This window comes from Zea mays, chromosome 4 (assembly GCF_902167145.1).
Source record: "Zea mays cultivar B73 chromosome 4, Zm-B73-REFERENCE-NAM-5.0, whole genome shotgun sequence".
NCBI lineage: Eukaryota > Viridiplantae > Streptophyta > Magnoliopsida > Poales > Poaceae > Zea > Zea mays.
The window spans coordinates 31,776,941-31,790,102 of NC_050099.1; positions in this window are offsets into that span (position 1 = coordinate 31,776,941).

The window sequence follows — 13,162 nt, forward strand, 5'->3', positions numbered from 1 at the left end:
AGCTGAGGGGGCGCACAGTCGTGGGATGGTTGTACGCTTCTTGCACGGCAGTTCGCCTCTTTGACCGCTGGATACGGTGAAGGTGAAGGGGCGCTTAACCGTGGGGCGGTTGCATGCCCCTTGCGCGGCGGTTTGCCTTCCTCACCGCTGGTTGCCCCGAAAATGAAGGGGCACGTAACCGCAGGGCAGTTGCATGCTCCTTCTTAGGGTTGGTCTGTATGACATGTGGGGCCTGGCCCCCGTGTCATAAGGTGGGATCCTTGGTGCACGCCGGGGGAGACTTCACCCGTGACGCTTCAGGGCGCGAGTGAGGGGATCTGCCTTTAAAAAGGGGTCGATCTGCCGGGCAGTAGACATGCCTCGCTCCTCTTGCGACCATCGCGCCCTTTCGCCTTCTGGGCCTCCAGATGGGGTGCGTCGGTGTTCTCTGAAGGGATCCACGTCAAGGTCGTCTCTTTCGACGACTTCACCGTCGGAGAGCGCGCGCTCGTGGTGGTGTCGACGATCTTGTCTTCTTGCTGCTGTTGGAGGGGTGCAACCCCATGGGAGTTGGCATCCTTCCACCATCATTCGGCTTCAAGGATTTTCATCACGCAACCCGGCTGCGGTCCCCCGCCGGTGGTCATCCAGAAGGATGACTACCAGCCTTGTGGTGGGGAGAAGCAAGTCGGGCTGCGGCCTCCCTCCTACCCTCAGCTTCAAGGATGTTCATCATCCGTGCTGGGGAGGAGGGTGTGCCGAGTTGGGGCCCCACCTCCGCGTGGGTAGCGACAGGCTTCTCCCCTCAGTGTTCGGGGGAGAAGGGCATTCGCTATTCATGCGGGGGAGGCGAACTTCGGGTACGCGGGGCTGGCTGACTGCGGGTGTCGCCAGCCACCTCGTGCCCGATGCTTTGGCATGGATTGCTTCGGTGCTGCCTCCGACGCTGCCTTCTGCTGCTAGGTCGGGTTGCGGCTGCCCGTTCACCGCATGAGCGACGGTCGCGCCGTGTGCAGGTCCGCCACACCCACGGCTTCTCTCGCGTCATTGGTGGTACTGGTGGGTCGCACATGGCGTCAGACGTTGCGGAAGCGGTGGCTGTGTTCTTGGATGTCCTCACTCCCTTAGCAAAGACGGGAGTGAGGACCTACAAGCGCGCTGAGGCTGCCCTCCCCCACCGGTGCAGGGGTGGTTGTCGTCGCTGGTGAGGCCATCAGTGCTGCCTATCGCCGAGCCTCCAACTCTTAGGCTTTAATGGCCTGTTGTCCCCCCCCGTAGGAAGATGGGGGCGAGGACCTATCCGCAGCGGCGTACATGCTGAGATGATCGCCGCTGCTGGCGAGTCGTCGGTGCCGAGGCGGCCGTCGCTGTTGGTGCTGATGCGGTCGCCTCCGCTGGCGAGCCGCTCGGGGCTTTTTATGTAACATCCCAATTTTTAACCCAGGTTTGGAACCCTAATCTAACCCCCCTTCTTATTATCTATCCCAAAACTCCCCTAGATTTTCTCATCATATGCATACACCTTGTTTGATTATAAGCACCTCACTTAGATTTTATTTTCTAGCACCTAAGATTTTCTAGTAAAGTAATTGTTCAAAAGAAAAGGATATAAAAATGGATATAGAAATTGGAAAAATAAAAAAGAAAAGGAACAACCCCTCTCTCCCCCTAGCTAGGCCGAATCCAGCCCACCGCCGTGGCCGCTCCCCCCTCTCGCGCCCGCGACTCCCTCCACCTCAGCCGACCTACCGGCCCACTCCACGCTCGCGCCCGCGCCGGTGACACGCTGTCCCCACTCGTCAGTCCCCGCCCCCTCGCCCTCGCTCGCGACCGCTCCCCTGGCAGACTGGCCCCACCGGTCAGCCGCCTCGTCGTCCTCGCCGCGTACAGCTTCGTCATGGTCACCTCCGGCTCGTCCCCTCCCCCGTCCCGTCCCCTCGCCCATCCCCTCGCCGCACAGGGAAGTTTGGCACCGCCCCGTCTTCGCCGCTTGACCGTGTCCTTGCCCGGTACCGCCCCCGCCGTGCGGTCTCGTCGTCGACGCTGTGCGGCAATTACTCCGGCGCTGTGCACCTCACCAGCGTCCGCCGAGCTCCACCGCTCCCCTCCCCTCGGGCGCCTATAAAAGGGTCACCCCGAGCACTTCCTTGCCCCGCACCGGCCTCAGCCACCCCTTTCTCCCTCGCTAAGCTCAGTCGCGAAGGCGTCGCCGTCTTCTTCCCCTCCGGTAAGCCTTCCCCTCTTCTCCCTTCCCCTCTGGTGGTTCAGCGAGAAATTAGAAAGGCCTATCAGCTTCGCCACACCGCCGTGAACTTGGGACACCACTCCCATACCCCAATCCCCGCCCAAACATCACCGTCGGCGACTCCCGCCGCGGAGCTCCGCCACCTCCCCGCGGTCAGCCCCCTCCCGACCCCCTCTAGCCAAATTGAGTCTGCCCCTAAGTTCGCCAGCCCCTCCTCATGCTAGGGCGCATGTCCGTTACCCAAGAACCGGGTCACCGGCGGCGAATCGCCGCCGAGCCCACCGGCGGCCGGGTTCTTCACCGCGGACGGCCGGTTCACCCCGCTGTCGACCGTTGGCACCGTTTCCCCCTCCCACTCTCTCTGTCATGTGGGCCCCGCGGAGACGGTGTCACCCTCGTGCGCCCGCACCGTCTCCCGCCATGGGCCGGTGCATTCGCGCCCGCGCGCGCCCTGCGCCCGGCTGGGCCAGATTACCCCCCCACGGCCCACCAGAGTTGAATTCCTTTTCTTTTTCCTTTTTCAGCCTTTTCTCCTTTAAATTATTACATCTCAATATTTTATGCACCAAAAATTATCAAAATAATTTCTAAAGTCACATGTAATAATAATGTTAGAAAATGACACACTCCAACTAGTAAAACACTATTGATGTATTGTTTATTGCCTGTTTTACTAGAAGAAGCGGGGACCATCGATCCGGAACCCGTAGCCCCGGAAGAAGGGCCGGAGCCCGATCTCCCGGAGGTAGACCTTTTGTGCTAGGAAAGCTTCGACGAAGGCAAGTCCATCCTTCCCTTCATGCATAAATTACCTATTCTTTCTACCACTACCTAGGCCAGGATTTCAGGGTGGGATATTTGCATTGTGAGTAGAGAGATAGCCCGCATTAACATATATCTTTTGGATACGAAATGTGGGTTGGGAGAAAGGGCAATATGTTTCTTCAAACAAGGTTTCTTTTTAAAAAAAAGGGAATGTGCGATGAAGGGTATTCACCGTCATCACCTTGGAGTGGGATGATCAGGGACTCCCTGGTTTAGGGGAGGGCCTAAGGTGTTGGCTCAGCTGGTTTAGGCATGAGCAGAAGGATTGTCCCCTCATATAAGGACCGGTTTGTCATCTTCACTTCCTGTACTCTTTAATAGTACAACCACTCGAGACTGTGTGGGAATTCACTCAATCTGAACTCGTACGGTCCAACCACAGGGTTATGAAGGCTGGGGAGCACCGGGAGGATAAGGAGGGGGTATGTTTTGTCTGGTTTGGACATGGCGGTGGCCTGACTCCTTCCGGTATAACCGTTAAGGTTAGGACGTGCGAGGAAAGAAAGAGATTCGGCATTTGGGTCTCGCGACGGTGAGATCGCAGAAACCGGACTAGTGGGTAAAGTGTACCTCTCTGCGCAGAGTTGAAACCTATTCGAATAGTCCGTGTCCACTAGTATGGACGAGTCTGGTGTGGTATGACAATTAGAGATTTTTACAACCTCCGGGAACAAGGGAATGTGTGTGTGAGTGTGTACTGGAAAAGAAAATAAGGCCACGAGAGCGGGAAGCTCAGTGGTGGTTGAGTATTTTGTTACTTTTAATTCTTTGGGAAAAAACCCTACATCAACTGCCTTTCTCTAAGAAAATGAAGAGTGACTTCAACTCAACCAAATAAAGCATGTATGATATAGGTCTCTTTCTCTTTACGGGAACGGGGTGGGCTTGCGGAATACCTAGTGTATTCACCCAGATTTATTTATGTTTTTCAGCAGCCGAAGACTTCTTCTCTGCTATGCTTGATTAAGAGGGCTGTGTCTGCACCCAGTTCTGCCTGTGGCTTGGGCTAGTGTACTTTCTACTGCGCTTACTATTCTGGCTCTCTCTCGAGCTTGTACTCCGGTATTGTAATAACCTTTATTTGAACTCTGTACTATTTAAAGTAAGGAATGTGGTTACTAGCCTCCTGGGACTAGTAATTGTATCACATTTGAGTCCCAAAGGATCGGGACGCTTCAGGTGGTATCAGAGCCATAGGACTGGCCGTAGGTCACAACCCTGACCTTAAAACAGCCTTAAAAGAAAATACCTCTTACCCCAAGAAAAATCTTCTCTCCTTTCCATTAATAGACCCTTCTTTTCCTATTCCAGATGGAAGACTCTCTGGTCATTAGGACATCCTACTGCTCAAAGGTGGAGGGGTTCCCACATCTGTTGCAAAGTTGTGCGCTTCGCATGGGAATCCGCAAGAAGCCAGAATATGTCTGGAAGGAGTATCTCGAGAATGGAATGGAGAAATGCTCTATGGCAGTCTACCTGGGAGAAAGTTGAAACTACCTGAACCATCCTTCTTTCCAAGTCACTTTCACCGGATACCGCTTCCCAGATACTTGCCAAAATGTTGCCTGAAAAGCCCTCCGACAATGTAGCATCCCAAAAATTCAAATCCTGAAATTTTCTCAAACCCGCTCTAAATTCAAAATGATTTTCAAATTTCATTTCAAAATGTTTGTTTGCGAGTTGATATCAACAAATGAAGTATAGTGGTCTATATTCTCCCTAAAATTCTCCTCAAAATATCCTACAAATATTTCCCCAGTGATCCCCCTCAAATTGTTTCCAGAAACACTGCCCAGATATTTCCCTAGTGATCCCCTTCATGTTCTTTCCAGAAATACTGCCCAAATATTCCACCGATATATCTCCAAGTATTTTCTTCCTAAGAAATACCTTCTTAATCATTTTTCAAGTCCCTACAAATATTTTCTTCATATCTTTTCTCATGCTCATACGTATACGTATGCCTCCAGTGTCATACGGTGAGCTCTACAAGCTAATCTCACTTATACAAGACAAATACATGCTAATCTCCCACTAATCCTCTCATCCTCCCACTAATCCTCTCATCCCTCCCCCTAATCCCCCACCATGGCTATAAATAGAGGGGCAAGGGCCTCCTCTCATCCCACCCCAAGCCATTTCATGGCAACTCTCTTCCCCCCCACACACCCACTCCATGTTCCACACAAGCACACACTAGCACAAGGAACGTTCGGTCGTTCTTCGATCGTTCATCCCCTGTTCTTAGTTTGTTCGTTCGTTCGTCCGATCGTTCGTCCGATCGTTCATGGTTCGTTCATCCGTTCGTCCGATCATTCGATCGTTCGTCCATTCGTTCGTCCAAATAATCTTTTTCCTGCTGTTATGCTGCCGAAATTCCGATCGTTCATTCGTTCGATCATTCGATCGTTCATAGTTCCTATTCATCGTTCATCGTTCGTTCATAGTCCCTATTCATCGTTCTTCCAGATAATCTTTGTACTGCCGTTATGCTGCCGAAATTCCGATCGTTTGTTCGTCCGATCATTCGATCGTTCGTCCGTTCGTTCATATTTCCTATTCATTGTTCATCATCACTATTCATCGTTCATCGTTCATTCATACGAACTATTCAACATTACTATTCATCATTACTATTCATCGTCATTACTGCTCATCGATGCTATCTATACTATCTTTTCGGCGTCACTATTCATCGACATCCGATCGCCCCAGATTTTAACTACTCATCCATCATTCTGTCCAGTCCACCTAAGACCAGCCAGACCCATATTCTAGTCATACGAACTCTGGTGACTGTGATTTTCCTTCCAGTAGGGAACCTCCCATCTGGTCACTCATCCTAGGTTTCTCCAAGTTGAGCATGCTTTACTTTGAGATTCCTTTGAACCAGGCTTCCAAACTCAGATTCCAATAATTCTTGTTTCTAAATTCTTATCAAACTATTCCCTCTCCAACCATGTCATCCCTTAAGCCTGGTCCATATTCTAGAAAAACTCTCAAAATACTCTTGTCCTATATTTTGCCTATAACTCTCCTGTTCATACTAATTCAGACGATTCATTCGTCACTATTCTCACCAACAGTGAACTTCACTGTGCTACACCACATACACTCAGCTATAAATACACCCAGCTACCCTCTCCCTCTCCACACACACTCAACACCCTCAGCCAAGGCAAACACCCCACCCACTCAGTTACTCCGCTCTGCCGGCTACACGCATAGTGTCGCTTCGCCTCCAGTCCACCCTCCTGGTAAGCACCTCCACTCCACCACCAGTAATATCACAACACCACATGACACAGATTCTACTCAAGACTATACCCATCCATATATCACTGTTCTGACCACTATACTAAATATTTGTTGGTATACTTGCTTGTTTGTATGTTTGCTTATTCATGTTGCATAGTTTTCGGAGCATTCGTGACGTCTTGTGGAGGCCAGACCTGCAAGTCTACGCCAGGCAGAGGAGCTAGAAGCCAGTTCCGCGAGCTCCCCTTCCCCATTCGCCGAATAAGCACGACAAGCTCACTGGATCCCTTTGATGCATAAATTACCTATGATTTTTCAACCACAACCCTCAGCCTCTTATTTTATGCATGATATGATTTTGAGACAAGTTATTATGGCCACCCAAGCCGCTTGCCGCAATCAATCCTTAATATATTTGTTACAAATTATTTGAGAAAAGGTGAGTTTTTCAAAAGAAAATGCTTTTCAAAATGTGTATGATGAAGGGTTTTCACCCTTATCACCTTTGAGTAGGGATAATCAGGGACTCCCTGGTTTAGGGGAGGGCCTAAGGTGATGGCTCAACTGGTTTAGGCGTGAGCAGAAGGATTGTCCCCTCATATAAGGACCGGTTTGTCATCCTTCACTACCTGTACTCATGATAAGTACAACCACTCGAGACTGTGTGGGCAGTCACTCAATCTGAACTCGTACGGTCCAACCCCAGAGTTATGAAGGCTGGGGAGCACCAGGAGGATAAGGAGGGGAAATGTTTTGTCTGGTTTGGACATGGTGGTGGCCTGACTCATTCCGGTATAACCGTTAAGGTTAGGACGTGCAGGGAAAGAAAGAGATTCGAATTCGGATCTCATTGATCATGAGATCGCAGAGCTGGACTAGGGGTAAAGTGTACCCTTCTGTGTCCACAGGAATGGACGAGTCTGGTGTGGTATGACAATTAGTGTTTTGTTTTCAAAAAAAAGAGGTGCGTTTGAGAAAAGTGGTTTTTAAAAGGTCCGGCGGTTGAGCCGTGAGCTATGGTGGACGGGAAGTCCAGTAGCTGTTTTTGAAAATGAAAACCAGTGGGAAACTGCTGAGATACCTGGATGGTTTAGTCCAGGGGATTTTGTTCTAATATTGAAAAACTTCCTGCTCCTTTTGGAGAGGATGCGCTTTGCAAAAATACAAAATGTTTTTCAAAACAACCCTGCATAAAATATTGCTGTTTCTGCAAAATATCCTGAGCTCCACATATTCCATGCATTATATCTGATTTCCCCATTCCGCGGGTGAAGGTGGGCTGCTGAGTACGTTTGTACTCACCCTTGCTTATTTGTTGTTTTTCAGAAAAAGGAGATCGGGTAAGAGTTACGACTGTTCCCAACCTTGCCTGTGGCTGTTGGACCGCTGATTTGCTTCGCTGCGTATATCGGGCTGCTTCAGCCCCACTCTGATGATATGTCCCGAGTTGTGGAGCAACTCTTAAAGTTGTTCGCCACCTTTATAGGTTTGTCTCGTTTAAGCAGATCTGGAATCATCTGATGTATAAATGTGTTTACTAGCCTCTTGGGACTAGTAATTGTATCACATTTGAGTCCTAGAGGATCAGGACGCTTCAGGTGGTATCAGAGCTGTTAGGTTGGCCGCAGGACGTAACCCTTAGCCTGATTAAAAGTTTTGAGTCCAAACTATTTTCTTAAAAAATATTCTTGCTCTCATCCCTTCATTTCAAAAATGCTTTCCCCCTTTCCTTCTCTCAGAAGTCAGATGGAGGTTCGTTGCCAAACCAGCTTTTGCCAGAATGAAGATGGTTTCCCCAAGTTGCTGAGAGCATGCACAGTTCGCCTCGGAATCAGGAGCCAGCCAGAAGTATGATGGTCGTGAATTCGTCGAGCATGACATAGAGAAGTGTGTCGTGACTGTATACATTGGATCTAGTCCACACCATGTGGAATGGAGTGTCACTGCTGCTGGGCACAGATTCAAAGACACCTGCCAAGTCATCGCCTACAAGGCATTGAGGGCCCTGTGTCAGATCTATGAAGAAGAAGTGGCCGACACCCCGCTCAGATTCTTTCCACCCTTTCAGAGAGACCGTCCAGTTTGGATGGCGAGGATGCGTGCATTGGAAGGGAAGCAGCTGCTTGAGGACGACCCCATAGTCGTGTACCTCACTGCATACCTGCTCACCCTTGATGCACAATATGATTTCTTGGCTTGGCACCACCGTCAGATGATTGCCCGAGCAGAAGATGCAGAGAAGCGCAACCGTCAGCTCCATGTGGATCTCACCACACCTCAAGCCGGTGTAGCTACATTGGAAAGTCGTGAAGTCATTGCTGTTGAAGCCCTGAAGCAAGACAAGGATGAGCACGTCTAGAAGTTGATGGAGGCCTACTTGGTAACCCATAACCAACATAGAGCCCTGCGGATCCAAGAGCCCGCTTCATCCAACCTAGTTCAACCGATGAGAGCTGAAGATCCCCAAATTCTTGAAGGTCACCCGGTCTCTATCAGAGGAGAGAAGAAGGCTTGGGAACTCTCGGAAGGAGCCATAGTCTTGGAAAGAATTCCAGTCTTCCCTCAGGCTCTGAATAAGCAAGAGCACCCCGAGTCCTCCCAAGATCCCCCGCTGGAGTTGTTTGAGCCCCTCACCATGAAGAAGATTCCAGCACCATCCCTTGAAGTCAAGGAAGAAGCTGCAAGCACCCCGCCAGCACTGCCGCCCTCTGAGGAGCTACAAGAGCCAGTCCCGCATGAAGAAGAGTCTGATCTCGTCTTGCCATCTCAGTTGCCACCAGAAGAAGTCATCAACATCAGCTCCCTCTTAACCCATCCAGGTGATGTCTCAGATTGAAGTTGTGAGCCAGCCTTGCCAGAAGAGAAGCTGCCTGGTCTGAAGTTAGTTATGCCCAGTCCTCTGCATGCATTGGGTAGTGAAGTTTTTCTTCACTTTGGCTAGAGCCCTGCGTGTATGAGAGGTAATCGTGTAGACTCATGTTTTTCAAAACTCTAATTGTGTGGCCCCCTAGGGCATTTCAAAATGAATTTCGCTTGATGTTTTCTCCTCTTTTGAGTGCATATGTGATGCTTTAACGTTAGTGCTCATAAGTTGCATTTAGCATAGTTCTCAATTCAGGAGCCAAGCAATAGTAGTTATGCTTAGCCCCCGAATCTAAGTAGTCCGTGCTTTGGAAAACTCTATTCTTCCCTTATTCAAAACATTTGATTTGTTTGTGCTTATCATTGCTGAGCTTGTGTGTTTTCTTTCTTTTTAAGAAAGGATTTCTCTAAAAACATAGATCACAAATTAGAGCTAATCCTCACCTTATGCTTCCATTCTCATCTTAACCCATCTCAAGAGAAAAATGCCTTACCCAAGAAGATACCGGGAAGCTTACCCTTGAAGCCTGGAATAAGCTACAGAAGAAACCTATCCAGCCGCTCAGTCAAAAGGACCGACCGTGAGAATCAAAGCACTGCCCCTGAGTCAAAGTAAACAGAAAAAGAGGACAGAAGAAGTTATTACCATACAGAGAGGCAAAGATTCTTGGAACCAGAGACCACAAACATCAGGGTCATTGACCCCACCACTCACCCGTGCCCCCGCACGCGTGCCCGCCTCCTAGCGCACTACCACCGCCACCCCGCCCCCTTTGCAGCGCACTACCACCGCCACCCCCGCCCCCTTTGCAGCGCACCCACCGCCACCATTGTCACCGACAACACCAGGCCCCCCTTTCCCCTCCGTCGCATCCGCTGCCACGTGGCACCTGTTCCATCACCACCACTCCGCACTCGAGCACCACCTCGCATACCGCTCGCCTATAAAACTTCCGCACCAGCTCCCTTAGTTCCCACCCAAGCAAAACACTCCCGATAAATCCCCTCTGCCAAATCGCAAGCAACTCCATTTTTCAACTCCCTCGCCCCTAAGATCACAATGCTTGGTGATTCTTGGGTTGAAGACTGTTGCACATGGTTCATAGTCTTTGGTTTCCTCTAGTGTATGATAGTAATACTCTTTGATAGAATCCTCCAGTGGGAAGAGCAAAGAGAAAGAAAGAGGCAGTGAAAAGTGAAAAGTGAGAAGAGAAAAGAAGATAGTGAAGAGAAGATAAGAAGAAGGTTCTCCCAGAATCAACCCTGTGCCAGTCATCCCTTCGCAGCCTGCTCAAGCAGCAACAACAGTAGAAGGACTCGTAACACCCTTGTTATGTGGTACTTCAAGGAGTTCAAATCCCCAAGATTCAAGAGTTCTACCCTCATTCTTTTTAAGTGGGTAGTATTCCAGTAAGGTTCCTGCTATGGAGAAAAAGAAGAAGGCCTGTAGCAAGCTTGTGGAGGACCAGATCATCAAAGCATATAAGTTTCTAGATGAGAGGTGGTCACCCAAGTTTCGTTGATGAAGCACCAGAAGACCAATAAAGGAAGGAATCCATGAGGAGTTCGCAAGAGAAAGGTTTGTGTGTTGGCATCAATGCTTCCTCAATAAGCTAGCTTCCAAGCGAAACCTAGAAGCCTGAAGATGATCTTTGAGTAGCCAGAATCAGCGTTTGCAATCGGCGACCAGATGCTCCTCAAAGGCCAGATTTTGTTGAAGTTCCATCTCCTCGAAGCGTCTGCAAAGTGAAGATATGTAGCTGAAGTAAAGCTATACCCATAACCCTTCTAAGCCGAATCTCGAGGACGAGATTCCTTTTAAGTGGGGTAGATTTGTAGCATCCCAAAAATTCAAATCCTGAAATTTTCTCAAACCCGCTCTAAATTCAAAATGAATTTCAAATTTCATTTCAAAATGTTTGTTTGCGAGTTGATATCAATAAATGAAGTATAGTGGTCTATATTCTCTCTAAAATCCTCCTCAAAATATCCTACAAATATTTCCCCAGTGATCCCCCTCAAATTGTTTCCAGAAACACTGCCCAGATATTTCCCTAGTGATCCCCTTTAAGTTCTTTCCAGAAATACTGCCCAAATATTCCACCGATATATCTCCAAGTATTTTCTTCCTAAGAAATACCTTCATAATCATTTTTCAAGTCCCTACAAATATTTTCTTCATAACTTTTCTCATGCTCATACGTATACGTATAACTCAAGTGTCATACAGTGAGCTCTACAAGCTAATCTCACTTATACAAGACAAATACATGCTAATCTCCCACTAATCCTCTCATCCTCCCACTAATCCTCTCATCCCTCCCCCTAATCCCCCACCATGGCTATAAATAGAGGGGCAAGGGCCTCCTCTCATCCCACCCCAAGCCATTCATGGCAACTCTCTTCCCCCCCCCCACACACACACCCACTCCATGTTCCACACAAGCACACACTGGCACAAGGATCGTTCGGTCGTTCTTCGATCGTTCGTCCCCCTGTTCTTAGTTTGTTCGTTCGTTCGTCCGATCGTTCATGGTTCGTTCGTCCGTTCGTCCGATCGTTCGATCGTTTGTCCGTTCGTTTGTCCAAATAATCTTTTTCCTGTCGTTATGCTGCCGAAATTCCGATCGTTCGTTCGTTCGATCATTCGATCGTTCATAGTTCCTATTCATCGTTCATCGTTCGTTCATAGTCCCTATTCATCGTTCTTCCAGATAATCTTTGTACTACCGTTATGCTGCCGAAACTCCGATCGTTCGTTCGTCCGATCATTCGATCGTTCGTCCGTTCGTTCATAGTTCCTATTCATCGTTCATCGTTCGTTCATCATCACTATTCATCGTTCATCGTTCGTTCGTACGAACTATTCGCCATCACTATTCATCACCATTACTATTCATTGACGATATCTATAATATCTTTTCGTCGTCACTATTCATCGTTACTATTCATCGATCATCCGATCACCCCAAATTTCAACTACTCATCCATCATGTTGTCTAGTCTACCTAGGACCAGCCAGACCCATATTCCAGTCATACGAACTCCGGTGACTGTGATTTTCCTTCCAGTAGGGAACCTCCCATCTGGTCACCCATCCTAGGTTTCTCCAAGTTGAGCATGCTTTACTTTGAGATTCCTTTGAACCAGGCTTCCAAACTCAGATTCCAATAATTCTTGTTTCTAAATTCTTATCAAACTATTCCCTATCCAACCATGTCATCCCTTAACCCTGGTCCATATTCCAGAAAAACTCCCAAAATACTCTTGTCCTATATTCTGCCTATAACTCTCCTGTTCATACTAAGTCAGACGATTCATTCGTCACTATTCTCACCAACAGTGAACTTTACTGTGCTACACCACATACACTCAGCCATAAATACACCCAACTACCCTCTCCCTCTCCACACACACACTCAACACCCTCAGCCAAGGCAAACACCCCACCCACTCAGTTACTCTGCTCTGCCGGCTACACGCATAGTGTCGCTTCGCCTCCAGTCCACCCTCCTGGTAAGCACCTCCGCTCCACCACCAGTAATATCACAACACCACATGACACAAATTCTACTCAAGACTATACCCATCCATATATCACTATTCTGACCACTATACTAAATATTTGTTGGTATACTTGCTTGTTTGTATGTTTGCTTATTCATGTTGCATAGTTATCGGAGCGTTCGTGCCGTCTCGTGGAGGCCAGACCTGCAAGTCTACGCCAGGCAGAGGAGCTAGAAGCCAGTTCCGCGAGCTCCCCTTCCCCCTTCGCCGAATAAGCACGGCAAGCTCACTGGATCCCTTTGATGCATAAATTACCTATGATTTTTCAACCACAACCCTCAGCCTGTTATTTTATGCATGATATGATTTTGAGACAAGTTATTATGGCCACCCAAGCCGCTTGCCGCAATCAATCCTTAATATATTTGTTACAAATGATTTGAGAAAAGGTGTGAGTTTTTCAAAAGAAAATGCTTTTCAAAATGT